The following is a 22,973-nucleotide window of genomic DNA, read 5'->3' as shown; positions in this document are numbered from 1 at the left end:
CTGGAACCGTTGGGACCATCCAGGGCCATGTGCACGTGGCCTGCTGTGTCATGGTGTGGACAGCACAGCACCAGCTGCACTGCTGCTGCTACCGCCACTATGGGAGCGGGCATGTGAGGTAGCTCATTCATGTAAACCTGAAACAGGTGATGTAGCAGGCCTACGTCCACGTGGTCGATGCCTCACTCCTACCACATGTTCCAACACAAACAGCTCACGTTCGCGGATTGTCATGCCACTGTCAAGTACTCCAACTATGCCACCCAATCATCTATCCAAAGCTTCAGCAATCTGCTGCTGAGCATTTACCATTGCCTGGATGTTGTTTTTTAAAGAATGGGCAGCAGCCCTCTGAAGCCTCTGATCTTCTCTGTTGTGCCATTCAGCATGTGCCTGTGCCTCCATTACAGCATGAAACATGCATCTGGTGACACCAGCTGCTGCGCTCTGTCTTGCAGGGGCATGTTGGCCAGAGATCCTCCTATGAGCAGCACTGGCCATGTGCCTGTGTGGGGCATCACCAGTAAGTTGGCTGACACCATGGTGTGCAGGCACACCTTCAATAGCCCCCACACTTTCCTGTTCCAAGTTACAACATGCCAACTGTCCTTCTATGGCCACTGGTGATGGGGTATGTGTAGGCATGAGAACTGCGTGCGGGGATGAGGGGGATATAGGTGGAATGGCAACTAATGGCACAGACTCAGCCCCTGACAACCCTGCCTGTGCCTCAATCATAAGTTCATCATCACTGCTAGAGTCTGTGGGGGACACTAACATCAGATGGACAACATGAGGGGGAATGCACCTGCATCCCCTGTGAGGAGCAGACAAGAACTGTACATTACAATCTATACAATAAACACATACACACACAGACACGCACACACACACAGACACGCACACACAGACACACATACGCACACAGACATACACACACACACAGACGCTATGGCACCCAACATGCATGTGATATGACAGAAGGCATGTAACGTGTATGTGATATGGCAGACAGCATGCAGCACAGACAATAATAGTGGTAGATATCATACATCTCTGGGTTGCACACAACAGCATGCATGTGTCATAGCAGAAGGCATGCAAATTACACAATCATAGTAGTAGTTAGCATACATCCCTGTGTTACACCATGTAGACCAGCACAGGTTAACAGTACACCTGCCTAATGTGTGGCATATGACCTTGACAATCACATGTAGTATGACATGTGATCTGCTGATGTGTGCAATGACATGCATACATGTTTAACACAATGGTGTCCTGTCAAATATACAGTGGGGTAATGGTGTCCCAATGCAGTGTTGTCTGTCCCTCATACAGATATACTGCGCATTTAGCTGATGTGCATGGCCATTGCAGGGAATCATGAGGCACCACTATTGCTATACAGTGTCAGTTACAGACACAGTTCATAGCCATGATTGTGTTCAGATACAATACATATATACTGTGGAATGTGACCCATGTCACTGAGGTGTATACACACTAAACCATGATGTGGAATTTGTGACACAGGTCACTGAAGGGTATACAGATGACACCCCTGCACATCTGCAACCATATTTCTGCTGCCTGGCAACTATGGCCAAACATGGCAAACTCATCGGTACACCATGTCTGTGTACCACACACACACACACATACATACATGAGGAGCAAGGATGACATTGATGTCTGACACTAGCAAGGGGAATGTACTGTATTTTTGGGCTGATGTAGATACTGTACAGGTGATTGTTGTCATGTTGTGACACACTCAAGATGTTCAACACATCTTATGTGGTGGATTGATGTCACATCTACACAAGATGTGCACAGGCCTATAGGATGTCTAATGTTCCACATCTGCAATATAACCATTAAACAAAGGCCATAGTTGGACCATGTGAAGCCAATGTACGGCAGGGTGTACACACAAGCATATCACGTCTACTGTGTGTGTTGCTTCATATCTCTGGCCATCCTCCATGGACATGTGTGTACATGTGTTGGCCAAATGATTGTGACCGGCGTCTATTTCACATGTCTGTGTTGTCCCATATGACATACACCCATAGATGTCATATGCTCCACTGATGACAGGGTTATACAGACAAAGGGTGGTATGTTTGGTATGTGGGATATGTTTTTCAGGATAGTTAGGCAGTGTTGCAGCCAGCCCACTAGATGTCATGGACATGTCAGATAGCATATCACATTGTGTGACATTCATAGCAGAGCTATGATCCACACCGGTGAAACCTGTGGGCTGGCCATACTCCAGCTCACTGTGTATACTGTTTGTATTCCCCACATGTGTAGTTCTGATCTGTAGTACATGTCCCTACAGTGAACAGCACCTCCACCATTGTATGCACAGCTGTCCTCACATCTGGCAATGACAGTTTGTGAGGTTTCATGTCGATGTTTCACATAGTTTGCAAGTATTGCACATGGGTAGCCATTGTGATGCATTGCAGGTCCGACCTATATATTGTGACAGGACCATACATTATGTGTGCATGTGGTAAATGGCCACATGGCAGATAGATCTGTGCATTAACGTGCCTGATAAATAATAACAGTCTCACCGGCAATGGGCTGTTGTCACAGCGGAACGCCAGAGGTACCTAAATAGGAGGAACACAGCAGTATGATCATTATCCACACCTGTATGATAGCTACAGGGTGCAATATGCATGTTAACACATACACCAGTATAATAGACTATACTATGGAGTATGCACATGTGTGCATACAGAGTAGCATACTATAGTATGCAGAATGTGTGTATACATGCTTTGCATATGATGTTACATTACATATTGTACAGTGACACATGTAACTATATGGAATATAGTTGTTATAGGTGCAGTAGTGACTTACCGGGCAACTCCAGGCTCGGTGGTTGAGAGACACCCACCTTCATGATATCGGCTAAGGCTTGTGGATGTTGTTCTGCAGGTGTCCCCAGGTTGGCCAGTAGCTCCTCGGTACGTGTGAGTGGGGGCTGAGTTGGTGGCCCACCACCTGTTGCACCTTGTTCCCTGTTGATTGCATTTGCATGCTGTTTCATCCATCTAATGAGGGCTGTACAGTGTCTGCGCACCTGCTGGTAAATGCAGTTGTGGCCATCCACATCATTAACCCTCCTGCGAAGTTCCTTCCACAGGGCATCCCACTGCTGTGCATCCTGTGGCACATGGCTGAACAGGACATCACAATTGTCATGTAGGTATGGGATGAGGGCCTCATCCTCCAAGCAGGTATAAGGTGGTAGCCTTGCACGTGTCATACCTGGAAGAAACAATGATGGAGACAGGTCACAGTAACTCAGAGACGTACAGAGCTACAGCTGAACATACACATGTATCACATTTATTACAATTAAATAGTTGTCTTTGCAAATCTACATGACACTGACACCACTGATATGTTTGTGTCACACACATTTGACACTCAATGGTGACTGGATATTATCACCATATATGTGTGTGTGTGTCACCTGATTACATTGCTCATACTCCATGTGGGTGCTGTCTTGATGTGGGCATATCTGTTTGCCTGTACAGGTATTCTTACCTATCAGCACATGGCTGGATGTGTCCACATTAATGCAGTCGACCTTGATGCTGTGTATATGTCACATATAAAGACTTACACTGCCTTAACGGACATGACCTGAGACCCTGCAGACTTGCTCATGAAAGGTTTTACATGTATGTGTTTTGCCATATACATCTACATGGCACTGTACAGCAGTTCAATATCCTGTCATGTATCACCTGTGTTGCACGTGATACACATGGGACACTGCCTAGCCAGATGGTATTTTCAGGGATGGATATCAACTGTAGCATGTACAGTCAAAGTCAACTAGTAGGCTATATACCCTTTGCCATGTATGAATCTAGGATGAAAGGTTAACTAGCTATAGCTGACAGGTGGGATTCTGGAGCCAGGTGGAGCAATGCCACATAACTGATCCATAGGGTTAATGATACATTTACCATGCGGTCATCACACCATGCCCGAGAGGGAGGCATTGTGCAGCTTTACTGGGCAGAAATGCATAGTATGGCAGGAGTATGTAAAGTGTATGGGACAAGGATCTGTCCAGCATTTGGTGATCCTAGTACTAGGAAGGTGGATGTCCATGAAGTATGTGTTTGAGATCAAGATGTGTACGTGTAGCATGTCCAACATCACTGGGTTTGACATGGCTTTATTCAGGGTAGGTATCATGCTATATAGTGGAGATGGGGATTGGGAAGGCTGGTATAGGCCATCTCAACATGGCCAATACCCCTTAAAGGAAATATGTGATCTGATATGGGTCACTTGAGTGTTGAGTATGGCTGAACAATGATCTCTATATTCATGGATGGCACCCTGTCATGATTATGGTTGCCACATACGACTACCTGACAGGTGTGGTGACATAACTATCACAGGAAAGACAACTGCCCTGCGGCATCCCTTACACACAGTGTCCATTATGTTGACCGCTGCCTAGGTGGTAGTTCATGGGTACAGGGTTATTAACACAGGGGTGACAATGCAATATGTAGCTATCAGATTGTGGCCATATGTTACACACCTCACCCACAAAGCCCATTCTGTATGTTGTCCACAACTCTGAGTCAGCTATTGCTCCTAGGTCATAGTCATTTGTATACTTCAATAGGCAGATGCCTTCTGTTAGTCTGTGTGGTATAGACTACAATGAGGGGGAGTACAATGAATTAACCCTGTCTTACTGTAGCTGGCACTGGTGTGATGTGCATGTATTATTCAGACACCTTCTGTAGTGTTGGTTCTGCCAGCAGTCCCATTGCAAAACACTCCTGTGACATAGGAATGTACATCCAATATACTGAGTGTAGGTGGAACACAGTATGGGTGATGATGTCCTATGACCTGGCAAGGTTATGATATGCAGTGTGAATTCAACCTTACTGTCATCTGCATCTGTACTGCTGACATCAAATAAGTTGATCAAGGTTCATGGCCTTTCAGACCAGACTCAGCAGGGTAGTAGTGCAATACTTCCCATTATCAGTGGTGTCTCCCCCTTTGTGGGTTGTGATACCTGTTGGTGTGCACCATTCAGTGTGTACACAGCCTGACATGAAGCTATGTTTTACATGATGTGTATGTGGGGAGCAACTTGTTTTGCCATATGTGTATGATACAACCTGGGATGTGGACAGGTCCCATGCAGCCTGAGTGCAGCTTGTACCTGCATAGTTGTGGTTACAGGGGCTCTGTAGTGTACATGGATATATGATTGTGTACCTGTTGGGGGGACCCTATCTGGATTGCTTATTCATGCTCAGCACTTATTCAGAACTTGTTAGCACTACGTAAGCTACTATTTACTATAGCACTCGGTTTTCCTCATTACCCAGAGGTAAACAGTTTTTGTACGTACTTTTCTCACTTGCTTAGAGTAAAACAGCTCTTATACTCATTTTCCTCACTTATCTAGGGGAAAATAGTTTTATATTCAGGCATGACCAAGGGTCAGCTCCCAGTGTTCTCTCCTGTCTATATGATGAATCTGGACATCTTGAGGCAATGTAGAAATTGCCTCATGTACACATACAACCCTCTCCACCTACCACCCAACACTACAACCTGAGATGCACTTATCTAGCCAAACTGGAGGTAAAGCTCTCTCCAACCTACAACCTGTGAGAGATGCACTTATCTAGCCAAACTGGAGGTAAAGCTCTCTCCAACCAAGACTGAACCTGACAGTCATGTGGAGAAGGTAAACATTTTCACCACACCACACTCATCACATAGTCTCACTAAATCTACACCACCATAATCCACACATAGTAGCACAAAAGCATTCATGGAGGCTCTCAATAATAATCTGTCTAAGCAACAGTGACCTCCAAAGCAGAAACGCAAGCTGCCTCCATCCCCCAACACAACCCCAATGGCACATAGCCCACAGACGCAGTGTGCTATTCAACCACAGCCAATAAGACAAATCAACATACCCAACTCACTAGTCATAGGTGACTCTATAGTCATGCACACTGATGTCCCACTCACCAGGCTAAACAAGGAGAAGGTTACTGTCAGCTGCTGGTCAGGTACCAGGATCTGACACATAACCCATGCATTCAGGTCACTCCACAACAAGTACAAATATGACTCTGTCATTGTCCATGTTGGTGTGAATGACCTGAGACATACCTCCCTGGACTACATGAAAAGAGACATGGAAGAGCTCTCCAATCTTGTAGCCCAGGCAGGTATGACCCTAGCCCTGAGTAGCATTCTGCCATCACCCAGAATGATACCACAGTATGAGGACAACATGATTGACTTCAACAATTGGCTAAGCTTCTGGTGTCACTCTAAGGGGATCCAGTATCTGTCTGCTTGGGATGACATGGTCGACAGACCATGATGCTTTGCCACAGATGGCCTGCACCTGTCACCCCTGGGATTCCAGATACTGGCTAAGGCTCTTGCTGCCCCTATAGTGCCTACTTTAGGCAAGGTTCAAATAACATATTCACCACCATAACAAGAACAGGCAAGCACAAACTGAGGGTAATGCTACTCAATGCTGGAAGTCTAAATCTCAAAATGCAGTCACTCGAGTCACTCCTTGTAATGGAGAACATCGATATCTGTGCAGTGACTGAGATCTGGTTCAAGGCTCCAGAGAGCACCCCTGCACTACCAGTCTATAACTCATAGCACAGCTTTTGGACATGTAACCTGGACCGGAACACTCAAGGCGGAGCTGTGTCCATATTCATTAAGGATATCCACCCCTCCAGGCTAGTTGCTTAGCACAATGCATCCAAGGATATCCAAGTGCAACTACCTCTGGGCTAAACTGAAATCCAAATCTTAGCTTGCTACAGATCCCCATCATGCCCCAAGATTCCCACTCCTCTTTTCTTGATGTACTGGAATCTGTTAGGGTTCAACCAAACACCCTACTAATGGGCAACTTCACCAACCACCATTAACTGGGAAAACTATTCGTGTACCAACTCATTAGCTCAATGCTTTCTGGAATTCATAAACTCCCAATGCCCTGGATCAACTTATCCACACACCCACCAGGGGCAAAAATATCCTAGGCATTACCAACATGAGTGACCGGTGTTCCACACCTGAAGTCAATTCCTCGTTGGTCCGATCCGACCATAAGCTAAACACCCTTGATATCCACAATCCACCCCCACCCCCCATTAAGGAAACCACAGTATAATATTTCTACAAAGCCAACTTCATGCTTCTTAAGACAGAAGTGGTGAACTTCATGACACCCATGCAGATGGACAATACAGTTACAACTGCTGAATCCTATACAAATGCACTCTATAAGCACTTACACGAGTGCATGGATCGTGCTATCCCAAACAGAACCAAGACATTATCCTCCAAATTAAGGAAGCCAATCTGGTGGTCCCCTGCCATAAACAAACTGTACAACAGAAGGAAGACACTGTTGCAAAAGAGAGTACAATCCCATGAGTGGAGGAGCTCCCTGGTCAGCCTCAGTAAGAAGCTGAGATACCTTATAAGATCCTCCAAAGCTAGCTATGGAAACAAAACTGCCACTAATTCCAAGGACAACCACAAAGCATTCTATAGCTATGTCAAATATCTCGATGTCAACACCCAGATCTGCTCTGAGTTACAGCACAAAGGCACGAACATTACAGAACCAACTGATATTGCAAACATCCTGACAGATAGGTTCAGTGCTACCTTTCCCCTCCTCACCCCCTAAAGGGCCCATATCTTTATAGGAAGTATGCAGAGTCCCTGTAATCACAACTACGCAGGTAAAAGCTGCACACTCTAAAGCCAATATCACAGCATCCGGCCGGACAACATCCCAGGCTACGTTTTACAAGAACTTCAGAACAAACTGGCTCCCCACCTACACACCATATTCAATAATAGCTTTGCATCAGGCTTTGTGCCACCTGAATGGCACACAGCAACAGTTATCCCACTCCTCAAAGGTGACGCCACAATGGACCATGGGACCTAGTGCCCTATAGGCCTGACTAGCTTGGTCTGCAAGGCTATGGAGCACATCATCATGGATCTCAGTCACAGATACACTGGGTACCTCCAAACCTTTGACCCTCCCCATTTAGCTTTGTTAAGGGCAGACCATGCCTCCTAAACCTGGTGGACTTCTTTGAGACATTTACCAATGCATTAGATGAGGGTAAGGAGGTCCACACAGCCTACCTTGATCTCTCAAAGGCTTTCAACACCATTCCCCATTCTGGTATTATTGACATACCCATCCACCTGAACATTAACCCCTATGTCATGAGATGGTTTGTAAAGTGGCTCATGGACAGACCCCACACAGTGGGAGTTGCATACCCTAGGTCCGACTGTAAACCAGTTACAAATGGCGTCCCCCAGGACTCAGTCCTAGGACCCCTCATGTTTGGTATATACCGCTGAGGTACAGGCAAGCATGGAGGACTTTGGCTGAAAAGGTTTGCAGATGACTGCAAACTAGGGGCCATAATTGTTTCCCCAGCTGATACAGGCACCCTCCAGTAGGGTCGCACTGAGACGGATACCTGGTGTCAATATCATGGCCTCAAGCTGAATGCCAAAAATTGCATAGTCATCCCCTTTGGATAAAACTAATTACCCACAGACTACCACATAAGTGATAGTCCCCTACATACAGAAAATGTAATAAGGGATCTGGGAACCCAAGCAGATAGCAATCTCTCCTTGGATAACCATAATGCCAAGGTGGTTAAAATATCCTTCTACATGGCCCCCCAATCTCAAATGGATTCACATCCAGAACAAGGGAGGCCATTGTGCCTCTCTACTCATGACTTATTAGACCCATTAAAGGATACAACACACCATTTGGGATGTACCTTACAAGACGACTGCAACAGCTTGGAAGACCACAACAGTACCACACCAAGAGGATTACTGAACTCAAACAGATGACCTATGCAGCCCAGCTAAAGAAACTCCAGCTGTACTCGGTTGCATACCGCATACTCACAGGTGATCTCTGCATGACATACAAGGCCCATGTCCAACCCAGTATTGCAGGATATGCTCCACCTAAACAAAAGCCCCTGAGAGCCACATGCTCTACAGATATACACCTAACCACAACGATAACTAGGACGTGCTGGAGGGATAGATTCCTGACCCGGAGACTCCCCATGCTTTGAACATGATTCCAATGTACATCAGGCAGGGCCCCTCACTAGCACTCTTCAAGAGAAACCTTGACGGGTGGATGGGAGATAGACATGTACCCCAGGGATCACTGCAGAGACCAGAAAAGACAAACTTTCCAGATTCTAAGTATTTTTTTCTGCATTTTCGACTTTTTAAGCCTTTCGATTGCTATTTCTGCCTGTTTTATTCTGTTATTACCTGTTTTTACTGTTTTTAATACCTTAAACTGTTTGTTGCACTTGCTTGTTTAAGTTTTGCTTAAAAGTTAAACAACAGGCTAATACACTCAATTGTACTAGCTTTTGATAGCAATTAGTCGAAAAACACAGCATTTATTGTATTTTCTGCCTATCTGAAAAAAACTTGTAAAAAAAAAAAAATACTCTTGTTTTCCATACTTTCCTAATAGTTTGTTCCAGTGATCAGATTTGCTGATCCCTGGGCTTTGTCTTGGTTCCTGTGTTTCTCCATTTTCCTTGTTTGGTCAAGGGGTAGTTTCTTTACTCACTAGTGGGAGTAGGGAGTACTGAGCTGCCTGTTTGTCCTCAGAGGAGTGGTTTAAGGCAGTAACTTGTAGTTTATTGGCCATTTTGGGTCATTTCCTGTCTTTTCCAGCCCCCTGCTGTAAAGCACGCTTTGGCGGGCTTTTCTGGCTATAGAGAACTCAGCACAGCACCTCGTGGTGTCCAGCAGAGTTCCTAGAGCAGCAGAGACCAGAAAAGACAAACTTTCCAGATTCTAAGTATTTTTTTCTGCATTTTCGACTTTTTAAGCCTTTCGATTGCTATTTCTGCCTGTTTTATTCTATTACCTGTTTTTACTGTTTTTAATAGCTTAAACTGTTTGTTGCACTTGCTTGTTTAAGTTTTGCTTAAAAGTTAAACAACAGGCTAATACACTCAAGTGTACTAGCTTTTGATAGCAATTAGTCGAAAAACACAGCATTTATTGTATTTTCTGCCTATCTGAAAAAAAACTTGAAAAAAAAAACAAAAAAAAAATACTCTTGTTTTCCATACTTTCCTAATAGTTTGTTCCAGTGATCAGATTTGCTGATCCCTGGGCTTTGTCTTGGTTCCTGTGTTTCTCTATTTTCCTTGTTTGGTCAAGGGGTAGTTCCTTTACTCACTAGTGGGAGTAGGGAGTACTGAGCTGCCTGTTTGTCCTCAGAGGAGTGGTTTAAGGCAGTAACTTGTAGTTTATTGGCCATTTTGGGTCATTTCCTGTCTTTTCCAGCCCCCTGCTATAAAGCACGCTTTAGCGCGCATTAGCGCGCATTAGCGCGATTTAGCGCGATTTAGCGCGGAGTTGCCATGAGTTGCCACTGTTGCACACTAGGGCAGCACTGGTTAAGCAGGTTTAAACTATTCGGGCTACCTAAAGTCCACTCTTCAAATTTTCCCTTAAAACTACCTTCCTCGAACTATACTACTGATCTAATCAGCGTATCCTATAACTAAAAAGATCATCTCTACTTGACTCCAAGTAGACTATTCTCTATCTGTTAAACCTAGCACTTGCTCCTACAGTACTTATTACCTTGATACGGCACTCCTATAGATAGCACCCCAAAAAGGCAAACCCCCATTTCTCGGTCACCCACGTCCGAATCTCTTTTAAAGTTTTTTTGTATAGTCCTTCTAGCATGTCGAGGGATCAGTTGCTAGTGTCCTCTCCTGCTCAGCTGGTGAACCTGGGAATATTGAGGCAATGTTACAATTGCCTCATGTACACAGACAACCCTCTCCTCCTCCCACAAAACACAAATACATGTGAGAGATGCAACTATACGGCCAAACTGGAGGCTGAGCTCTCTCAACATAGGACTGGCAAGACCAGTCAGGAGGAGAAGGTTACCACACACTATAGACCCAGTCTCACATAGTACCATCACAACCTCAAATCATACACATAAACACACAAAGACATACTCGGAGGCTCTGATCAAAAATCTACCAAAACAGCAGAGGCCACCAAAGCAGACACCCAAACAACCACCACCTCAGAACACAACACCTGCAACACATAGACCTCACAGTCAGAGTGTCAAACAGTCACAGCCCTTAAGGCCAAACACAATGCCAGACACACTAGTCATTGGTGACTCCATAGTCAGACACACTGACGTCCCGCCCACCAGACTGAGTAAGGAGAAGATCACAGTAAGCTGCCTGTCGGGCGCTAGAATCCACCACATAACGCAAGCACTCAGGTCTCTCAACAGCAGGTACAAATACGACTCAGTCATTGTCCACGCTGGTGTAAACGACCTGAGACGTACCTCCTTGGACTACATGAAAAGAGACATTGAGGAGCTCTCTGATTATGTAGCCCAGGCAGGTATGACCCTGACCTTGAGCAGTATCCTACCTTCACCAAGAATGATGCCACAATACAGAGATAAGATGATCAGCTTTAACAATTGGCTTAAACTCTGGTGTCATTCAAAGGGGATCCAATGTCTATCTGCCTGGGATGACATGCTGGACAAGCCACGCTGCTTTGTAAGGGACGGCTTGCACCTGTCACCCCTGGGATTCCGGATATTGGCAAAGGCTCTTGCCACCCCCATAGTGCCTTTTTTAGGCAAGGCTCAAATTCTAAACCTACCACCCTAGAACACAAAAAAGGAAAAAAACTAAGGGTAATGCTGCTCAATGCCAGAAGTCTAAATCTCAAAATGCATGCACTCGAGGCCCTTCTCAGTATGGAGAACATCGATGTCTGTGCTGTGACAGAAACCTGGTTCAAGGCTCCTGAGAGCACCCCAGCACTATCAGGTTTAACTCATATCATGCGTTCCGGCCCCAAAATCCGGACAATACCAAGAAAGGAGGGGGGGTATCCATATTCATCAAGGACACCCACACCTCAAGATTGGTGGCAACGCCTGATGCATCGGAGACCATCCAGGTGCAATTAACCATAGGCAAGACTGCTCTGCAAATTGTAGCATGTTACAGGCCACCCTCACAAACTCAGGAACCTCACATGGCCTTCCTGAAAACACTAGAGGGGAAAAATGTATCACCAAACACCATCATACTAGGTGACTTCAATTACCCTAATATAGACTGGGAACACTACTCAAGCCCAAACACCCTAGCCCAAAAGTTCCTGGAATTCATAAACTCAAATGCCATGGAACAACTAGTCACCATCCCCACAAGAGGAGAAAACATACTTGATCTCATCATCACGAACATGGGAGCACAATGTTCAACACCGGAAGTATACCCCTCACTGGTGAGATCAGATCACAAACTAATCTCGCTGGAGGTCCTCATCCCACCCCCACCTGAAATAAAAAAGACCACAGTAAAGAATTTCTCAAAAGCCGACTTCACACTTCTAAAGACTAGTGTGGTCTCCTTTATGGCCCCCGATCCGGCGGAAAACAGTACTCAAGCCGCTGAATCACTTACAAATGCCTTCTACCAGCACCTGCAGGACTGCATGGATAAGGCAATCCCAAGCAAAACAAAGACTCTTTGTACCAAAGGCAAGCGTCCAGTCTGGTGGACCCCAGCCATAAACAAACTCTACAATAAAAAGGAGGAAGCTACTACAAGATATAGCAAAATCCTTAAAATGTAAGACACCCTTGATCACTATAAGTAAAAAACTAAGAGCTCTCATAAAATCATCCAAAGCAAATTTTGAGAGAAAAATAGCTAAAGACTCAAAAGACAATCATAAGGCCTTCTTTAGCTATGTTAGAAACCTGGGAGGAAACTCCCAGATATGCTCAGAACTAGTTCAAAATGATGTGAAGATTACTGATCCTACAGACATTGCCAACATACTGGCTGACAGGTTCAGTGCAAACCCCTCCCCAAAAGGAGATATCTATACCAAGCGATTGCAGCCCCAAACATCTCCAACGCCCAAGTGAGAACTGCTCTCCAAAGCAAAAAACACAGCATCCATGGGACCTGATGGTGTCCCCGGCTGTGTGCTCCACGAACTCAACGAGGAATTAAACCCACAGCTAGGACAGCTGTTTAATCATAGTCTTACCTCTGGATACGTGCCCAGGGGTGGCACTGCAACTGTGGTCCCACTTCACAAAGGCGGTGCCTCCACCGACCCTGGTAATTACCGCCCATTAGCTTGACAAGCGTTATCTGCAAAGCCATGGAGAGGATCATAATGGACCTCATAAATAAAGACATAGGGAACTTGCAGACTTTGGATCCATCCCAGTTTGGCTTTGTCAAAGGCAGATCATGCCTTCTAAACTTGGTTGACTTTTGAAACAGTCACCAAAGCCATTGATGAGGAAAGGCAGTCCATACAGCCTACCTCGATCTGGCAAAGGCCTTCATACAATACCCCACTCGGGTATCATTGAAAAACTCATCAGCTTAAATGTTAACCCATACATCACAAGATGGGTTGCAAACTGGCTGGACAGAACCCACAGGGTCAGAGTTGCTTGCGCCATGTCAGACTCAAAGCCTGTCACAAGTGGTGTACCACAGGGCTCAGTCCTGGGCCCACTCTTGTTTGGCATCTACTTCTCGAAGTACAAGCAAACACAGGAGGGTTATGGCTGACAAAGTTTGCAGATGACTGCAAACTGGGCCATAGTGGAAAACACATCTGACACAGATATCCTTCAGAAGGGTCTCACAGAAACGGATAACTGGTGCCAGAGCCATGGCCTAAAGTTAAATGCCAAAAATGCATAGTCATACCCTTGGAAAAACAAGGTTACCCCTAGCTACCAAATAGGTGGCAATCCACTGAGCACAGAAGAAGTTATCAGGGACCTGGGGACCCAGGTTGATAGTAGTCTGTCATTCGACACCCATGTAGCTAAAGTAGTTGGGAAGACCTTCTACATTGCCCACCTTATCATGAAGGGATTCTCATCTAGATCAAGGAGGTCATAGTCTCCCTATACTCATCACTCATCAGACCAATGATTGAGTACAATGCCCCATTCGGAATGTATCTGACCCGACACTTGCAGCAGCTGGAGAGGCCACAAAAGTTCCTCACCAAAAGGATAAAGGGTCTCAAACATCTGTCCTATGCTGCCCGACTGAAAGAACTCCAGCTCTATTCAGTCACCTACCGCTTGCTCAGAGGTGACCTTTGCCTAACATACAAGGCCATGTCAAACCCAGATTTGATGAATATGCTTCACCTCAAAAAATCTAGATCCGTTAGAGCCACAAGGGCGGGAGACTTAAACCTCGACACGGCTATTAATAGGACGTGCTGGAGGGACAGATTCATCACCCAAAGTCTCCCTATGCTGTGGAACAAAATCCCGGTATATGTGAGGCAGAGCACCTCGCTGGCCTTGTTCAAGAGAAATCTTGACCAATGGATGGGAGATCGCAGATATACCCCAGGGATTACCTCAGTGTCACTGCTCGACAGAGGCACAGCAAAATAATGGGTATAGTTCCCCATACTAAAGGGGTGGCGTAAGCCACAAAACTATGGCCTAGGCTTATAAATGCCCTCGGGCAGATAGCCTAGTATGAACCTATGAACCTATGAACCTATGCAGTAACTCTGCTGGACAGAGGCACAGGGAACTAATGGCTCTGTTGTTCAGAGGCACAGGGACCTAACCTAAGGGGGTGGCGGCAGCCAACATACTCTAGCTAGGCATATAAATACCCTTGGGCAGACAGCCTAGTACCTACCTTTGAACTTATTACATGTCTTGTGTGCATGGATAGTTAACTAGCTCTTCCATTTTACTTTGCTATCATGCTGATAAACTGTCAGGTGACTACAAGTCATATGTATCCTCTTATTGCGTATTGTAAATGCCAATAGACATAACTAATGTTTGCCTAACATAACAGTAATGCTATGTAAAATGTAATACATATCTGCCTACAATACTGTACATTACACAGTTATTGGCACAATATCCCACAATGCAAATCATAATTGCACAGTAGGCCAACCTTCGACATGTTATTCTCAGTAATACACCCATACATATGCCTACTGTTACAATATATCAACATATACTATCCCCTGTACCTGTTGGACCAACCCTGTCACTGACAGCGGCTGGTGCAGAATTGTTGGGTTCAAAGCCCTTCTGATACAATATATCAACATATACTATCCCCTGTTATGGCACGTACTTGTTGGACCAACCCTGTCACTGACAGCGGCTGGTGAGGAATTGTTGGGTTCAAAGCCCTTATATAGCATCCCTTGTGGTGTATGCGGTGTTTGCCTTGTGACCTACAGCAGTACACACATAAATACTATAAGCATTTCTATGCTCAACAATACATCACTACAAGATAACTGTTTCCACTATATGCATTGCGTACACTTTAAATATTACAGAACAGGTACTACATATACAGACATACTGAGTGTTCTACATACCTTATTAGTAACCCAAGGTGTCGTTGACTGTTATTTCAATCCTTTTCAGTTTGTGTTTCAATCTTCTTTGTAATGTTCTGCTGGTATATACAGATAGTTTGAATGTGTCATAAGCCATCCTTTTATAGTTAAATATTGGTAACATGTGCTATCCTGACCACCAATTGGTGTTCCAAAGTAGTTAATTAGATGCACATCAGCTGTAGTAATTAGGTTGCCCTACATGGCCTTCCTGAAAACACTAGAGGGGATAAATGTATCACCAAACACCATCATACTAGGTGACTTCAATTACCCTAATATAGACTGGGAACACTACTCAAGCCCAAACACCCTAGCCCAAAAGTTCCTGGAATTCATAAACTCAAATGCCATGGAACAACTAGTCACCATCCCCACAAGAGGAGAAAACATACTTGATCTCATCATCACGAACATGGGAGCACAATGTTCAACACCGGAAGTATACCCTCACTGGTGAGATCAGATCACAAACTAATCTCGCTGGAGGTCCTCATCCCACCCCACCTGAAATAAAAAGACCACAGTAAGAATTTCTCAAAAGCCGACTTCACACTTCTAAAGACTAGTGTGGTCTCCTTTATGGCCCCCGATCCGCGGAAAACAGTACTGCCGCTGAATCACTTACAAATGCCTTCTACCAGCACCTGCAGGACTGCATGGATAAGGCAATCCCAAGCAAAACAAAGACTCTTTGTACCAAAGGTAAGCGCCCAGTCTGGTGGACCCCAGCCATAAACAAACTCTACAATAAAAAGGAGGAAGCTACTACAAGATATAGCAAAATCCTTAAAATGTAAGACACCCTTGATCACTATAAGTAAAAACTAAGAGCTCTCATAAAATCATCCAAAGCAAATTTTGAGAGAAAAATAGCTAAAGACTCAAAAGACAATCATAAGGCCTTCTTTAGCTATGTTAGAAACCTGGGAGGAAACTCCCAGATATGCTCAGAACTAGTTCAAAATGATGTGAAGATTACTGATCCTACAGACATTGCCAACATACTGGCTGACAGGTTCAGTGCAAACTCGCCCCAAAAGGAGAGATATCTATACCAAGCGATTGCAGCCCCCAAACATCTCCAACGCCCAAGTGAGAACTGCTCTCCAAAGCAAAAACACAGCATCCATGGGACCTGATGGTGTCCCCGGCTGTGTGCTCCACGAACTCAACGAGGAATTAAACCCACAGCTAGGACAGCTGTTTAATCATAGTCTTACCTCTGGATACGTGCAGGGAGTGGCACTGCAACTGTAGTCCCACTTCACAAAGGCGGTGCCTCCACCGACCCTGGTAATTACCGTCCATTAGCTTGACAAGCCTTATCTGCAAAGCCATGGAGAGGATCATAATGGACCTCATAAATAAAGACATAGGGAACTTGCAGACTTTGGATCCATCCCAGTTTGGCTTTGTCAAAGGCAGATCATGCCTTCTAAACTTGGTTGACTTTTTCGAAACAGTCACCAAAGCCATTGATGAGGGAAAGGCAGTCCATACAGCCTACCTCGATCTGGCAAAGGCCTTCAATACAATACCCCACTCGGGTATCATTGAAAAACTCATCAGCTTAAATGTTAACCCATACATCACAAGATGGGTTGCAAACTGGCTGAGTGACAGAACCCACAGGGTCAGAGTTGCTTGTGCCATGTCAGACTCAAAGCCTGTCACAAGTGGTGTACCACAGGGCTCAGTCCTGGGCCCACTCTTGTTTGGCATCTACTTCTCCGAAGTACAAGCAAACACAGGAGGGTTATGGCTGACAAAGTTTGCAGATGACTGCAAACTGGGCGCCATAGTGGAAAACACATCTGACACAGATATCCTTCAGAAGGGTCTCACAGAAACGGATAACTGGTGCCAGAGCCGTGGCCTAAAGTTAAATGCCAAAAAATGCATAGTCATACCCTTCGGGAAAAACAAGGTTACCCCTAGCTACCAAATAGGTGGCAATCCACTGAGCACAGAAGAAGTTATCAGGGACCTGGGGACCCAGGTTGATAGTAGTCTGTCATTCAACACCCATGTAGCTAAAGTAGTTGGGAAGACCTTCTACATTGCCCACCTTATCATGAAGGGATTCTCATCTAGATCAAGGGAGGTCATAGTCTCCCTATACTCATCACTCATCAGACCAATGATTGAGTACAATGCCCCATTCGGAATGTATCTGACCTGACACTTGCAGCAGCTGGAGAGGCCACAAAGTTCCTCACCAAAAGGATAAAGGGTCTCAAACATCTGTCCTATGCTGCCCGACTGAAAGAACTCCAGCTCTATTCAGTCACCTACCGCTTGCTCAGAGGTGACCTTTGCCTAACATACAAGGCCATGTCAAACCCAGATTTGATGAATATGCTTCACCTCAAAAAATCTAGATCCGTCAGAGCCACAAGGGCGGGAGACTTAAACCTCGACACGGCTATTAATAGGACATGCTGGAGGGACAGATTCATCACCCAAAGACTCCCTATGCTGTGGAACAAAATCCCGGTATATGTGAGGCAGAGCACCTCGCTGGCCTTGTTCAAGAGAAATCTTGACCAATGGATGGGAGATCGCAGATATACCCCAGGGATTACCTCAGTGTCACTGCTCGACAGAGGCACAGCAAAATAATGGGTATAGTTCCCCATACTAAAGGGGTGGCGTAAGCCACAAAACTATGGGCTAGGCTTATAAATGCCCTCGGGCAGATAGCCTAGTATGAACCTATGAACCTATGAACCTATGCAGTAACTCTGCTGGACAGAGGCACAGGGAACTAATGGCTCTGCTGTTCAGAGGCACAGGGACCTAACCTAAGGGGGTGGCGGCAGCCAACATACTCTAGCTAGGCATATAAATACCCTTGGGCAGACAGCCTAGTACCTACCTTTGAACTTATTACATGACTTGTGTGCATGGATAGTTTCCGGATAGTTTCCTGGATGGTTTCCGAAGCTTTGTGCGTTGCCACCAACCTGGAGGTGTGGGTATCCTTTATGAATATGGATACACCCCCTCCTTTTGTGGTGTGGTCCGGGTTTTGGGGCCGGAACGCATGATATGAGGTAAAACCTAATAGTGCCGGGGTGCTCTCAGGAGCCTTGAACCAGGTTTCAGTTACAGCACAGACATCGATGTTCTCCATACTGAGAAGGGCCTCGAGTGTGTGCATTTTGAGATTTAGACTTCTGGCATTGAGCAGCATTACCCTCAGTTTCTTCCCATTTTTGTTTTCTAGGGTGGTAGGTTTAGAATTTGAGCCTTGCCTAAAAAAGGCACTATGGGGGGTGGCAAGAGCCTTAGCCAATATCCGGAATCCCAGGGTTGACAGGTGCAAGCCGTCCCTGCGGCAGCGTGGCTTGTCAAGCATGTCATCCCAGGCAGACAGACACTGGATCCCCTTTGAATGACACTGGACATTAAGCCAATTGTTAAAGCTGATCATCTTGTCTCTATATTGTGGCATCATTCTTGGTGAAGGAAGGATACTGCTGAGGGTCAGGGTCATGCCTGCCTGGGCTACATAATCAGAGAGCTCCTCTATGTCTCTTTTCATGTAGTCCAGGGAGGTACGTCTCAGGTCATTCACACCAGCATGGACAATGACTGTGTCATATTTGTACTTGCCGTGGAGTGACCAGAGTGCTTGTGTTATGTGGCAGATTCTAGCCACAGGCAGCTTACTGTGACCCTCTCCTTGTTCAGCCTGGTGAGTGGGACGTCAGTGTGTCTGACTATGGAGTCACCTATGACAAGTATGTTTGATGTTGTATTTGGCCTTAAGGGCTGTGACTGCTTTGCACACTGCTTTTGTGGTTTATGTGTTGCTTGTGGGGTGTCTTGAGGTAGCAGTTGTTTGGGTGTCTGCTTTGGAGGCCTCTGCTGTTTAGGTAAATTTTTACTCAGAGCCTCCGAGTATGTCTTTGAATGTTTATGTGTTTGATTCAGTGGTGTGGTAGCATTATGTGAGGCTGGTTTTGTGGTGTGTGTAGTTGCCTTCTCCTCCTGTCTGGTCTTGCCAGTCCTGAGTTGAGAGAGCTCAGCCTTCAGTTTGGCTAAATCGCTGCATCTCATAAGTATTTGTGTTATGTGGGAGGAGGAGAGGGTTGTCTGTGTACATGAGGCAGTTATAACATTGCCTTAAGATTCCCAGATTCACCAGCTGGACCGGAGAGGAGATTGACAACTGACCTTTGGACATGCTAGAATAATATTGGGAATTCCTTAATAATTGAAAACAAGGGCCAGTGGGGAGTGAGGGTGTAGTGCTTTTAATTTTTAGTGCTGACATATAATTGCTATAGTGAGCAAGTGCCAGGTAACTTGAGTGCAATGTGTTACAAGTAACTAAATGCAAAAACGACAAACAGTAACTTTCTTTCAAGTGAAACAAGGAACTAGTACAGTAAGCAATGCAGATATCACTAGTGATCCACAGAAGCTGAGAAGCATTAGGTGGAATTAGCTTCCAGGGAAATAACAAGCAAACAAACAACAAGCATATAAACAAAGCTAGATTCAGCAGGCCTGGATCTAGTCTATGCTAGAGCAAACAAGGTGTACAAATTTCAGTAAGATACAGTTCAAATATTCAGGCACTATAAACGTTTAACCAGAAATTCCCAGCTCAGAAGGGCAGAGTCCAGCCTCTTCTCCCACAAGAGTGCAGACCACGAACCTTCTTAATGTAAAATAACTGGCCTGAAGCCCAAGTGCCTAAACCAGAACTAATACCCTTGGACACTGGGCTCTCAATCAGCAGTTCCCAACTTAGAAGGATGAAAGCTACCTGTCCTGCCACCACAGTGCTTGCCACAAACCTTCCTAATGTAAAACAACTGGTCTGAAGCCCAAGTGCTTAATCCAAAAGACTTAGAATGATAGCTACACTTTAATCAAGTTACAACCAAGCAGTAATAAATACAATTGAATACTTTAGAGAATGTCTGGATTAGTGCTCAAGTTACACAAACAAAGTTAGATCCAGCAGGCCCGAATCCAGTCTATGCCACAGCAAACAAGGCACCAACTTCAGTAAGAAGCAGTTCAGATATGCATGCACTATAAGCCTTTAACCAGAAATTCCCAGCTCAGAAGGGCAGAGTCCAGCCTCCTCCCACAAGAGTGCAGACCACGAACCCTCTTAATGTAAATTAACTGGCCTGAAAGCCCAAGTGCTTAAACCAGAATTAATACACTTTTAGAATAACAGACACTGAGCCCTCAATCAGCAGTTCCCAACCTAGAAGGATGTAAGCTACCTGTTCTGCCACAACAGTGCAGACCACAAACCCTCTCAGTGCAAAACAACTGGTCCGAAGCCCAAGTGTTTAAACCAAAAGGCTTAGAATGAGTTACACCAAGCAGTAATAAATACAATTGAGTATTTTTAAGATGATGCAAAAGTAAAATGAAGTAGATAGAAACACAAGTACAGTAAAAGCATGTGTATCATATATGCGTATAACATTTGTATCATACTGTGCTGTTAATCAGTAATTGGTAACACTTCCTGGTGTACACACAACCCTCTGAAACGGGATTAGTGCAAGCAAACCCTGTAACATCAGCAACTGTTCCATTGTATAACAGCAACTATTTCACATAGGGCCATGTTAGTGTGTCTCTCACAAGGTATGTTAAGGCTTCTGCAGATGTCGTACAGTGAGTGAATGATTTGTGATGTTATTACAGTTTGTATTGTAATTGGTTTGGGTGTGGGGGAGATGTTGGTGGGTGTATATAGCAGATGTGGGTGTATAGGAACTGCTTTTATACATAATCGATATGTGCATGAGGGTTCCTTCCCTATTTGAACACCTATCCTTTAGTGGACTAATACTATGGTAATTGCAGGCTGATTCATTAAGGCACTGTTAATTGGTTCCTGTATAGCATGCAGATGATGTTAGTCTGTGAATCCTTTCGGCAATACATTGGAATGTAATAAAGTGTTGTATTTCTGTCATAGGTATATGCAGTCATTGGAGTTGTGTTGTTGACTGACCATCTTTGGCTAGGGTTGCCAACTTTTCAAATGGCCGTAGTGGGACATTATCAGGACACACATCAGATTGTACAGGCTGACACAAACCCATGGTCAGTACAATGGATAGAACTTTCCTTTTTTGCCTAAATATAAGCTTATTCTTGTAGCAGTTTAGTTGCTTATCCTGTTTCTTGCAATATGTAGGTATTTTAGATACAGAAATAACTATTGTATGCAACTATTACATTACATATGGGACATAATTATGTCCTACAATCTCAGGACATTTGCCACATTTAATATTTTTGGTCAGGACACAACCGCCCAAAGAGGGACTGTCCCTCGTAAAGTGGGACAGGTGGTAACCCTATCTTTGGCTCATGTCAATAGCACATATTTGTAATAGTGTATACGCATATACTCTCCATATCCTTATTCATAAAGTTTGATCGTGGCAGAATGTGTGATTGCTATGGTCCATGTTATACGCATATATGAACACTTCAACCGCTATATACGGGATACCTATGGAATCCCGAATGCACACAATTCCAACGCCCACAGTACCGGGCCCAGACTCCCATACCCCATATTACCGACAATGACAGTCAAACTCGCGAAAGTAACACAAACATGGAACACACACATGCACAAACAGACACACTGCTACCCACCAAATCCAAACAAACCATACTACACTATGTATGAGCAGGTGGGCAAGCCCCACTTCATCCCCCATGTGGGTGGCTGCACCCCCCCCCCACACACACACCCTACTTTAATATTCTACCTCCGAGATCTCACAAACAGACCCACAAAGCAAACCCACACTCACACATTACAGTCCCCCAGGAACACACACCACACTCAGAACACACACTTACATACACTACACCCCTCAGAAACACACTTACACACAGTAAACTACCTGAACCGCAACACCAGAAGCACTAAGTAAATGTCCCTTAACATCGGGATTTTAAACCTTGTGCTTCTGGTGTTTCGGTACTGCGGTCTTTCAGTCTTTAAGCCTCGTGATTATGCGCGTTGGTATGTCAAGCATTCGGTATTTGGTAGGTATCCCATTTATATGTACCTCCATGGTTATGTAGATGTTGTTAACGTATCTATATATCTACATATATATGTATATCCCCATATATCGACATATCTCTCTCTCTCTCTCCTTCTCTCTCTATACATATATATATATATATATATATATATATATATATATATATATATATATAGAGCATACACCTTTCATTGGGTACATGGCGGTTTGTCCTATTTACACACACATTCCTCCCTTTTGTGTTTTAACCTGTCAGAATACACAACTGCATTTGGTACATCTCAGATAGAT

The sequence above is a fragment of the Protopterus annectens genome, chromosome 2.part1, assembly GCF_019279795.1.
Source record: "Protopterus annectens isolate FY-2018-M chromosome 2.part1, PAN1.0, whole genome shotgun sequence".
In the NCBI taxonomy this organism is placed as follows: Eukaryota; Metazoa; Chordata; order Ceratodontiformes; family Protopteridae; genus Protopterus; species Protopterus annectens.
Note: the sequence above shows the minus strand (reverse complement) of the source record.